Below are 12,031 nucleotides of genomic sequence, written 5' to 3' on the forward strand. Positions count from 1 at the left end.
CAAGCTGTTGAACCCGAGTGCCCATAGTATAGATGCCGACACCGCCGAGGGAGGACACGGAGACAACACCGCACTGGTGAGAGCACCGATGGACAGTGAGACAAGTGAGTAGCTGTTTATTAAAAGTCAGCAGCTACACTTTGTGTAGCTGCTGACTTTTAGTAAACAAAAATATGACTGGAACTCCGCCTTTAAGATCCTTGGAGAGTTGATTTCCATAGACATACACTGAAACTGAGGGGAAGATCTGATTGTGTGGACTTTGTTGTCTGCTGGTAGGGATGAGCTTCGTGTTCGACTCGAACATTGGCTGTTCGTCCGTTCGGCGAAGTCCGAACATTTTGGTCCGTTCGCGCCAAATTCGTGTGGCGCTCACGGCCCACAATGCACTGCGATGGCGCAGTGCATTGCTGGCTCATGATTGGCCAAGCATGCACTGTGACCCGGCATGTTTGGCCAATCGCAGCGCCAGCAGCGAGGAGAGCCATGATTGGCCACAGGCAGGATGCCTGTGGCCAATCATAGCTCAGGCTGTGTAGTGCACGCCCCACACTATATAAGGCCGCCAGCGTGGCGGCCTTGTGTAGTGTGTTGGCGTCTGAAGCAGTGGGTGTTCTGTGTACCTTCAACACAGTACACACCAATAGTTTTCGGACGATTTTCGATCTTGCTGTTGTGTAGTGGTTGTTGTCTGCGTGCCCTGACCGCAGTATACACCGCTATATTCACCTCACCTATATAGTGATCTATCTTTTATAATAGAGCTTGCAGTCAGTAGTGTTAGGAGATAGTGCGTGCTGTCTGCGTGCTCTGTACCCAGTACATACCGCTATATCCACCTACATAGCTGTTCTCTATTTGAGCCCACTTGCCATCTGCAGGAGTTATTGGAAGTTGTGTGTGCCTCCAGCACAGCACAGTATACATCTGTATATACCCCTTTATCTCTGGTGTTCTATAATAAAGGCATCTGCAGGAGTTAGTGGGTGTTGTGTGCCTCTAGCACAATATACACTACCCAACTGCTTTTTTACCCAACTCCCTTCAGGCCATTACCATGTCTGGAAGACCAGCAAGGAGAGGCAGACAGGCGCGAGCCGATAAAAGAGGGCAAGCAGGCTGTGTCTAGAGACAACAGTGCTGGTCGTGGACGCGGTGCATTGTCATCAGCACGTGGCCATGGGACACGCTTGTCCTTCTTTTCGGCAGCTGGACATGTTGAACCGCAACATGCCAACGACTTGGTAGAGTGGATGACCAAGCCCTCTTCATCCTCTCTCACCCAGTCTCAGGGTACTAGCAAAGCAGCTGCCAACGCATCGTCTTCCCTCCTCTCAATGTCATCATCAGTGACTCCTTCCCTAGACCCACCACGTCCTCCTGAGGAGTCTCCTGAACTCTTTGAGCACAGTGTTTGGGTACATGCTCCAGGAGGATGCCCAGTGTTTTGTGGGCTCTGATGATGACACTCAGCTAGAGGAAGGCAGTAGCGTGAGCGCAGAGAGAGGGGATGCTCAAGAAGGACAGCAATCTGGCAGTCATGTTCCACAAGCTGACAGGTTTGCTACAGCGATGAAGAGGGAGGGGATGATGAGGGCACTGACTCCACGTGGGTGCCTGGGAGGAGGAGGAGGCACATGTCCAACGAGGCAGGATGCCCTCCAGGGGCCAGCTTAGGGGCAGCACACCGACTGAATCCCACCGCAGAGCGCTGCCTCTGCGCGTTATTCTAAAAGTTCTTTGGTGTGGGCCTTTTTTGAGACGAGTGCATCAGATCGCACCGCTGCTATTTGCAACATATGTCTCAAGCGTATCTCACGTGGCCAAAACATCAGCCGCTTGGGCACCACATGCTTGACCAGACATATGTTGACCTGCCATGCAGCTCATTGGCAAGCGTACCTCAAAGACCCACACCAAAGAACAAAGCGGACCTCTCCTTGCTCCTCATCAGCTGGCATCTCCAACCCCACTAGACCTTCAGTCCTCTCTGAAACCTGCTCTTCTGGCAGCTGGGAAGGATGCAGGACAAGGTGCAGTAGTGTTGGAGGTTGTTCCGCCACCACGCCTCCAAAATGCTACTACTGGTTGTGACACACCTCTCTCCTCCACCCCCTCCTCTTCTTCTTCCTCCATGGCCTCTTCCAGTGCTCTGTCCTCAGAACCAGCGGTGCTCCGTAGGCGTTCCAGGGGCTACGCAAGTACGCAGGCAAAACGATGCCATGCCGTGCTTGCGCTGGTTTGTTTGGGGGACAGGAGCCACACTGGGGCGGATGTTTTGTCAGCTCTGCAGGGGCAGGCCGAGAGGTGGTTGACGCCACGCCAGCTTAAGCCAGGAATGGTGGTTTGCGACAATGGCACCAACCTCCTCTCCGCCCTCCGACAGGGACAACTGACCCATGTGCCCTGTATAGCTCACGTCCTTAACCTGGTGGTGCAGCGGTTCTTGGGCAGGTACCCCGGCTTACAGGATGTCCTGAAGCAGGCCAGGAAAGTCTGTGTGCATTTCCGCCGATCATTTAATGCCTGTGCTCAGCTGGCTGAGCTCCAAAAGGAGTTGAACCTGCCCAAGAACTGCCTTATATGTGACATGCCCACCAGATGGAACTCAACATTGGTCATGCTGCACACGCAGCAGAGGGCCATCAATGAGTACCTGTGCGACTACGGCACCAGGATCAGGGGAGCTTGGTTTTTTCTCACCACGCCAGTGGGGCATGATCAGGGATGCATGCACTGTCCTGTCACCGTTTGAGGAGGCCACAAGGATAGTGAGCAGTGACAGTGCATGCATCAGTGACACTGTACCTCTTGTCCACCTCTTGGAGCATACGCTGCGTGGAATAATGGACAGGGCACTTGAGGCAGAACAGAGGCAGGAAGAGGAGGACTTCCTGGCCTCTCAAGGCCCCCTTTATCCAGACAGTGTTCCTGCTGTGCCACCCATCACGGAGGAGGAGGAGGATTGTGTCAGCATGGAGGTGGAGGCTGGCACTCAGCAGCAGCAGTCTTGTAGGGATGATTTACAGTCCCAAGAAACACGTGGACTTGTACGTGGCTGGGAGGAGGTAGCTGCGGATCATGTTGACCTTAGTGACCCAGAGGACTCCGGACCGAATGCCTCAGCTAACCTACGCTGCATGGCCTCCCTGATCCTGCAAAGCCTGCGGAAGGATCCTCGTATTCTTCGGATCAAGGAGAGGGACCATTACTGGCTGGCCACTCTCCTTGATCCACGGTACAAGGGTAAGGTTGCCGACCTTATCTTGCCATCGCAGAGGGAGCAGAGGATGAGACATCTCCGGGAGGCCTTGCAGAAAGGTCTGTGCAACGCGTTCCCAGAGACTGGGAGGTTACAAACTCCTGGTCCTGGACAATGTGTTGCTGAGGCATCGGTCAGAAGGAGTGGTGGAGAAGGTGGCCGTCTGACTGATGCTTTCAGACAATTTTTTAGTCCGCAGCCCCAAGGTATGATCGGTTCCAGCACCCATCGCCAGCGTCTGATTTACATGGTGCAGGAATACCTAGGGGCAAGGTCAGACTCGGACACCTTTCCCACCGAAAATCCTCTGGCTTACTGGGTCTTGAGGATGGATCACTGGCCAGAGCTTGCACAGTATGCAATTGAGCTACTGGCCTGTCCTGCATCCAGTGTTCTTTCGGAACGCACCTTCAGTGCTGCTGGTGGCTTTGTTACCGATCACAGGGTGCGCCTGTCCACCGAATCAGTTGATCGACTGACCTTCATCAAGATGAATCAGTCTTGGATCACCCACAGCTACCAAGCACCTGAAGCTGATGTAACAGAATAATTTTTTTTGAAATATCACATCCCTTCAAGACTGCCTATGCTGATGCTGAGTGACTGTCCTGTTATGTTGATTGTCTATCCTCTTCCTCCTCCGCTGATATGTTGGAAGAACATTTCTGGTTCTGGTTGATGCCATCAGCCCAATTTTTCTGCCCCTGTTTAACAGGGGCGTTTAAGTACAATTTTTGATGCAATGCTTTGCAGCAGGGCTAATTCCTGCAATCAAACAAGAGTATATGGGAGAGGTTGCAGTGTGGTGGCACCACCACCAGTGCCTAAGGCCCAATTTTTCTGCCCCTGTTTAACAGGGGCGTTTAATTACAATTTTTGATGCAATGCTTTGCAGCAGGGCTAATTCCTGCAATAAAACTAGAGTATATGGCAGAGGTTGCAGTGTGGTGGCACCAGCACCAGTCATTGGCGTCCGCAGCAGGGGGCAAGGGGGGTCAAGTGCCCCCCCCTGGAATCCCCAAGGTGCTGCATTTTTTTTTTACTGAGTCCGCTGGCGGCTGCATCCTCCGCTCTCTCCTCTGGATCACAGAGCGGGCTGCCTCTGTGGTTCGGCGGCAGCTCTGTAACATGGCTCCGCCCCCCCAGACCTGCTTGTGTGATAGTAGAGAGAATCAACATTCCGCCTATCACACAAGCCGGTCTGGGGGGCGGGGCCATGTTACAGAGTGACCGCAGCCGTACACAGCCAGCCAGCACTTTTATCCATAGGAGGAGATGCTGCAGGTACAGCCCGCCCTGTGTGCCACAGTGCCTGGATAGAAGGATCAGGGGGGGGGGGTCTGCAGGGGGTCTACTATCCAACTTTTTTTACTGTCCCCAGTTCATCTTGTGCTCCCTGCCCCCCCCCCCCAGTGCTCTCCTCCACCACACTCTCCTGCCCCCCCCAGTGCTCTCCTCCACCACACTCTCCTGCCCCCCACCCAGTGCTCTCCTCCACCACCACACTCTCCTGCCCCCCGTGCTCTCCTCCACCACACTCTGCTGCCCCCTCCCCCCTGTGCTCTCCTCCACCACCACACTCTACTGCCCCCCCCCCCAGTGTTCTCCTCCACCACACTCTGCTGCCCCCTCCCCCCTGTGCTCTCCTCCACCACCACACTCTCCTGCCCCCCCCAGTGTTCTCCTCCACCACCACACTCTCCTGCCCCCCCAGTGCTCTCCTCCACCACCACACTCTCCTGCCCCCCCCAGTGCTCTCCTCCACCACCACACTCTCCTGCCCCCCCAGTGCTCTCCTCCACCACCACACTCTCCTGCCCCCCCAGTGCTCTCCTCCACCACTGAACTCCCCTGCCCCCCCAGTGCTCTCCTCCACCACCACACTCTCCTGCCCCCCCCAGTTCTCTCCTCCCCTGTTCTTGCTGCCCCCCCCTGCTCTCCCCCTCCTCCTCTAGCCACCATCCCAGTGCTCTCCACTCCCCCCCGTTCACCCGCCAGTGCCCCCCCCACAGTGCTCTCCACTCCCCCCAGTGCTCTCCCCCCCACTACACTCTCCTGCCCCCCCACAGTTTTCTCCTCCCCTGTTCTTGCTGCCCCCCCTGCTCTCCAGCTCTCCCCATCCTCTAGCCACCATCCCAGTGCTCTCCCCCCGTCCCCTGTCCCCCCCCAGTGCTCTCCTCCCCTGTTCCCCCCAGTGCTCTCCACTCCGCTCAGTGCTCCCCCCGTTCGCCCCCCCACAGTGCTCTCCACTCCCCCCAGTCCTCTCCCCTCCGTTCTCTCCCCCTGTTCTCCTACCCAGTGCTCTCCCCTCTGTTCTTTCCCCCCAGTGCTCTCCACTCCCTCCAGTGCTCTCCCCACTGTTCTCTCCCCACTGCTCTCCCCCAGTGCTCTCTTCCCCCCCAGTGATCTCCTCTCCCCCCAGTGCTCTCCCCCTGTTCTTTCCCCCCAGTGCTCTCCACTCCCCCCAGTGATCTCCCCCCTGTTCTTTCTCCCCCCAGTGCTCTTCAGCTCTCCCCATCACTCTCCAGCCCCCACCCCAGTGCTCTCCAGCCCCCCATTCTCCCCACCCCTGTTCTTTCTGCCCCCTTGGTGTTCTCCAGCCCCCCCCAGTGCTCTCTACCCTCCGCGCTCTCCATCCCTGTTCTTTTTGGCTCCCCCCAGAAATCTCCACTCCCCACCCCTGTACTCTCCACTCCCCCTGCATTTTGTCCCCACCCATGTGCTCTTCAACCCTACCAGTGCTCTCCACCCCCCATAGTGCTCTCCAGTCCCCCGTGCTTTCCACCCCTGTTCTTTCTGATCCCCACTGGTGCTCTCAAGCTCCCCCCCATTGCTCTCCACTCCCCCTGCTCTTTGTACCCCCCCAGTACTCTCCAGCCCCCATGCTCTCCACCCCTGTTTTTCTCCCCCCCCACCCAGTGCTCCTCACCACCCCACACTCTTAGCCCCCCCAGTGCTCTCAGCCTACCGTGCTCTCTACCCCTTTTCTTATTGCCCCCCCAGTGCTCTCAAGTTCCCCCCCAGCACTCTCTGCTCCCCACCCCTGTAATCTCCACTCCCCTCGCTCTTTGCCCCCACCCATGTGTTCTCCAACCCCACCAGTACTCTTTGCTCCCCCTTCTCTCCAACTCCCAAACAGTGCTCTCCACTTCCCCAGGACCAGAGGACAGGTTGACTGGGGCTGGAAAAAGAGGACAGCTGAAGGTCCAGGTGGCCAGGGACCACTCCACTCACAGCAGACAGATCCTCTGCCTGCTGCTGGCCATCATGGATATCCTGCTGGCATGCAAGGTACCGTACCAAGCATCAACAACACACCTTCCCACAGACAGGGACTGCAGACTGGGACATGGGGCACAGGAGGGGCTGCAATGATGGACACAGTGAGGCTGCATTCACGGCACAGTAAAGCTGAATTTGATGGACACAGTGAAGCTGCATTGGTGGGCACAGTGAGGCTGCATTGGTGGGCACAGTGAGGCTGCATTGGTGGGCACAGTGAGGCTGCATTTGATGGGCACTGGTGAGGCTGCATTTTATGGGCACTGGTGAGGCTGCATTGAGCTCTTGCATCAAGTTTGCAGTCTCTGACCATCTCTTGTAGCATGTCTGCAGTCTCTGAGGGAGTCTGGAGAGGAGTCAGGAGTATGAGCACCACCGTGATGGGGGTCATGGGATAAGTCAGACTTGTGTGGACTGTGGACAGGAGACTATAGGATAAAACCAGAGCCACCAAGCTGGAGCCGACTGACTGAGCCCTGCACAGTGCACCTAAGAGGAGGTCAGTGAAAGCACCGCCAGGCCAGTCGGGGGGGTCACTGATGTAAGGGAGGAGTGAATACCATAATGTAAGGGGCACTGATATAAAAGGTTTCCTCCTTATAGCGGAGGTCCACCCTAAAGTGGACCTTCCGCTCATCGGAACCCTCCCCCCCTCCGGTGCCACAATCGGCACCTTTCAGGGGGGAGGGGGGTGCAGTTACCTGGATAATCCAGGTAACTGCACCCACTTCCGGGATAGCTCTCTGCGGAAAGGGGCGTAACTTACGCCCCTTTCCGCAAGTGCCCGCCCCTTCCCGCAAGTGCCCCGCTGCCTGCTGGGAAACACACAGATCCCAGAGGCAGCGGGGAGCGTCCTTATTGCGCAGCGCGATTCGCGCATGCGCAATAGGGAACCGGGAAATGAAGCCGAAAAGGCTCCATTTCCTGATTCCCATACCCAAGATGGCGGCGGCAGGACCCGACAGACGACCTAGAGATCGGCTTCGGGTGCCGACATCGCGGGCGCGCTGGACAGGTAAGTGTCACTATTTTAAAAGTCAGCAGCTGCAGTATTTGTAGCTGCTGGCTTTAAAAAAAAAAAAAAAACGCAGAATCCCGGTGGACTCCCGCTTTATATTAGTAACCCACCCCCCTTACCTTAGAGTATTCTTTCTGCAAAAGGTGCCCCCCCCACGTTTTGAGTTCCTGGGGTCCCCCTTGATGATTGATCACTTACCACTATTAACTGGTAAAATGTATGGTATTGCCTTTCATGAACAAGAAAATAATGATGTTATGCTGTTGGGCTGGTATAATAATGCTGTGAGGCTGGTATGAAATTTTTTCCAGGGCTGGTTTGTGAAAGCATGGGCGTCCGTTTGGTTACTCAGGTGGCTGCGTACCATGCCCATATAGCCTAGAGAATGTACATCTTTTTACATTGCAATACATCTGTTTTGCCATATTTTTTATCTTGATGAAAACAGCCCATACAGTGACAGTATGAGATCAAAATATGGCCACAACAGATGTATTGCAATGTAAAAAGATGTACATTCTCTAGGCTATATGGGCATGGTACGCAGCCACCAGAGTAACTTCCAATACAAAGTGAAGATGAATTATCTGTTATATAACACATATGTATTACCAGTGGAAAGATTTTCATGAGATTGTCAAAAAGGGGCGGAGCATGAGTGGCCTTAAAATGATGCCCCCCCCTTGGAAAAAGTTCTGCGGACGCCCATGGCACCAGTGCCTAAGGCCCAATTTTTCTGCCCCTGTTTAACAGGGGCATTTAATTACAATTTTTGATGCAATGCTTTGCAGCAGGGCTAATTCCTGCAATAAAACTAGAGTATATGGGAGAGGTTGCAGTGTGGTGGCACCAGCAGCAGTGCCTAAGGCCCAATTTTTCTGCCCCTGTTTAACAGGGACATGTAATTACAATTCTTGATATAATATTTCACAGGAGGGCCTCTTCCTGTGCCCACCCAGAGTAACGGTGAGGACTTATAGTGTTGTGGCACCAGCACCACAACCACCAAAGGTCAATTTTTCTACCACTGTTCAACAATGGCATTTAATTACAATTCTTGATATAATCGTTCACAGCAGGGCGCTCCAGCGCCCACCAAGAGTCACTTTGAGGGCTTACAATGTTGTGGCAAAACCAACACCTTGTTCTGCCATTTCTGCAGAGCATATAGGGCAGGCCCCTACTTTCAAACATCCAATTTACAAACATCTCCTACTTGCAAACGGAAGGAGACAACAGCAAGATGATGAAAAAAGATGGACGGCAAAACAAATTATACAGGGGTGATAACCCTTCCCTATGTTTTCCAAAAAGCTTAAAAATTGTTTTTTTGACTGGAGCTACACTTTAAAAATGTACCAGTTGAAAATTACAAACAGATTCAACTTAACACAACAAACCTACACAGTCCCTGTCTTGTTTGCACCGCCTGTATACTGCTGTTCTGAGTATATAGGGCCTGGGGGCCACACGCATTTCCTTTTTTTAATATGGGTACAGGGTTCCCCTTAATATGCGTACAAGACCTAAAGGGGCTGGTAATGGGCAGGGAGGGCTACCCCTGCCATTTTTCTCAATGATTTTCAACCATATTGCAGGAACCAGATATAACATTAAAACCGCAAGCAGTTTTAAATGGTGTTATTTCCGTTTAATGTCATTTTGTGCAGGGACTGTTCTAAACACGGGAAACACGTGGCACTTCACAGGCATACTACAGACACCCCCCAGGCACCATATTTAAAGGAATATTTCACTATTTTTTTTCACTTTAATCGTCATTAAAATCAGTGCTCCCGCCAAAACGGCCATTTTTAAAAAAAATTTAGGCATTGACCCATGTCCCCTGGGGCAGGAGCCAGGTCCCCAAACCCTTTTTAGGACAGTATCTTGCATATTAGCTGTTAAAATTAGCACTTTTCATTTCGAACGTTCGAGTCCCATAGACTTCAATGGGGTTCTAAAGTTCGTTCGAATTTGGGGTCCATTCGAAAGTTCTGGTGCGAACCGAACCGAGGGGTGTTCGGCTCATCCCTATCTGCTGGTATTGTCCAACTACTTGTATTCTGAGACAGTGGAGATGGTACCTTCTAAATGAAAATATATAGGTTGAATTTTTTAGTCATACTAATTATTGTGTAGTTAGTTACATCATATTAAACTAACTCTCTCTATGTCTTACAATAAATCAGACGTTTACATACTGTAGGTGATTGTTATGCCGCGTACACACGATCGGACTATCCGGCGGACTTTGCAGTGGAGGTTCGCCGGACTTTCTGAACAAGCGGTCCTGCCCACACACGACCGGACTTTTCCGGCGCACAATCCGCCGGACGATGGCGGGAGTCCGCTGGCCTTTTGAAATGAACGGACTTGCCCACACACGGAGTAAAGTCCATTCATTTTGAACGTGGCTCCAGGTAGACGGAACTAGCAAAGGAAGTCAATGTCGCTGGAAGAAGAAAGCGGAGGCCCGGCAAGAAGAACCGAAGAGCGGGATAAGACCCCCAAAGAGCGGGACAAGACCCCTGAAGTCAGAAGAAGACCCTCGGACGATGGTGGCGACGAGGAAGGAGAAAGCTGGGCTCCTCCACTAGAAAAGAAGCTAGCAGAGGAGTCCGGCGAGAAGACGGAAGAAGAGAAGACCCTATCCAATAAAGTATTTTAAACGCCTGTGTTGTGTTTTTTTATGTACACTTTTTTTCCCCCAGGTTTACCCCATACTCATTCACATAGGGTGGGGGGCCAGGATCTGGGGGCCCCCTTATTAAAGGCAGCTCCCGGATTCTGATAAGCCACCCACTGCAGACCCCGACAACCAACGGCCAGGGTTGTCGGGAAGAGGCCCTTGTCCTCATCAACATGGGGACAAGATGCTTTGGGGTGGGGGGCTGCGGGCCCACCTTTCCCAAAGCACCCCCCATGTTGAGGGCACGCGGCCTGGTACGGCTCAGGAGGGGGGCCACTCGCTCGTCCCCACCCCCTTTCCTGACCGGCAAGGCTGCGTGCTCGGATAAGGGTCTGCTATAGACTTCGGGTGTTTTTTCGGCGTAGGGCTTCCCCTTTAAATCCATACCAGGTGACGGGGCTCGTGAGGTGTCAATCTCGCCGATGGAGGCGGCAACATTGACTTCCTTCGCTAGTTCCGTCTACCTGGAGCCGCGTTCAAAATGAACAGACTTTTCTCCGTGTGTGGGCAAGTCCGTTCATTTCAAAAGTCTGGCGGACTAGCACACAGATGGGCGGATTGTCCGCTGGACACAATTTTGAGTCAAAACTTCTTTCTAAGTCTGCCGGACTTTTGGGAACTCAGATAATCCGATCGTGTGTACGTGGCATTAGTGACTTTGCTGTGAATAAATTGTCATTTATTTTATTGTTATGGAGTTAGTAATTTTACCGAGAATTTTATTCTGCTTAATCTCTACACAGAGTAAACAGATTCAGGAAATTAATTAAAGTAAGTGTGGTTATATCTATTAATTTTATTTTATGATGATTTAACATGATAAAACGTTGGGGGCACTGTTGAATATCAATAATTTAATCAACATTGCTGACTTGATTAATCGTGTAAACCTCCTGACAACGTGGAAACTCAGAGGTATCAGATCCAACAGCTGGCAAGAGCATGACCTTAGTTCCAGAGAATGGCTGGGCAGCAGGCACAGTATCAGCACAACAACTATAGAGGATTGCTTTTTCTGAATGCAACTAATTCTTCTTGAAAAGTCCCCTAGACCAGTGGTCATCAACCCCGTCCTCAGGGCCCACTAACAGGCCAGGTTTGCAAGATAACTGAAATACATCACAGGTGATATCATTTGCTGCTCAGTGATTGCAGTATTCTAGTCTGCATCTCCCCCAATGTAATACATAAAACCTGGCCTGTTAGTGGGCCCTGAGGACAGTCTTGATGACCACTGCCCTAGACACAGCTCTTGGGAAGTGGACAGCTCTGGTCACCAAAGCAATGTCCCAGGCTGGGTGCACCTTAGTCTTAGTGCAACAGGGGGGTTACCAGCAGCACTCACCCAGATCCTGCTCTCAGTTCTGTACACACAAGTCCTTGGGTTCTGGGGGGCCATCTCTGCATCAGGCAGACAGCTGTGTAGTGGACTCTCCAGACTGGTTTCTAGGTGAAATCCCCCTTCTCTAACTTGCAGTTACTCTGAAGATAGGCCCACAGCCTTTCAGTAGCTGGGGGCCTTGCTGGACTCCTGGTAAAGGTACAGGGTGGCCTGGGAGGGTCACAGTCCTCCAGGTTGGGAACTTCCACTGTACAAGGACCAGACTATTTATGTTCTCTCTAGCTACCCTCTGAATATGCCCCCTCAGGGATTGGCTGGGACCTCCTAAATATACAGACTGCTCCATCACACTGCTCCACTCATGTATATGATGCCTTCCAGAAAGCAGGGAGAAGCAATCAAGTGTGCAGCCTGATCAGTCCAAAGCAATCAGCA

General features: G+C 52.7%; 1 protein-coding gene across 1 annotated transcript in view; it reads right to left on the reverse strand.

Moving 5' to 3' along the window:
- The window catches only part of LOC143986899 (uncharacterized), a 549,767-nt gene that overhangs the window by 204,335 nt on the left and 333,401 nt on the right, over window positions 1-12,031 (reverse strand). The gene's annotated exons all lie outside the window — the stretch shown is intronic.

Source organism: Lithobates pipiens, unplaced genomic scaffold (assembly GCF_037356315.1).
Source record: "Lithobates pipiens isolate NorthernLeopardFrog02 unplaced genomic scaffold, aLitPip1_a1.2 Scaffold_18, whole genome shotgun sequence".
Classification (NCBI taxonomy): domain Eukaryota; kingdom Metazoa; phylum Chordata; class Amphibia; order Anura; family Ranidae; genus Lithobates; species Lithobates pipiens.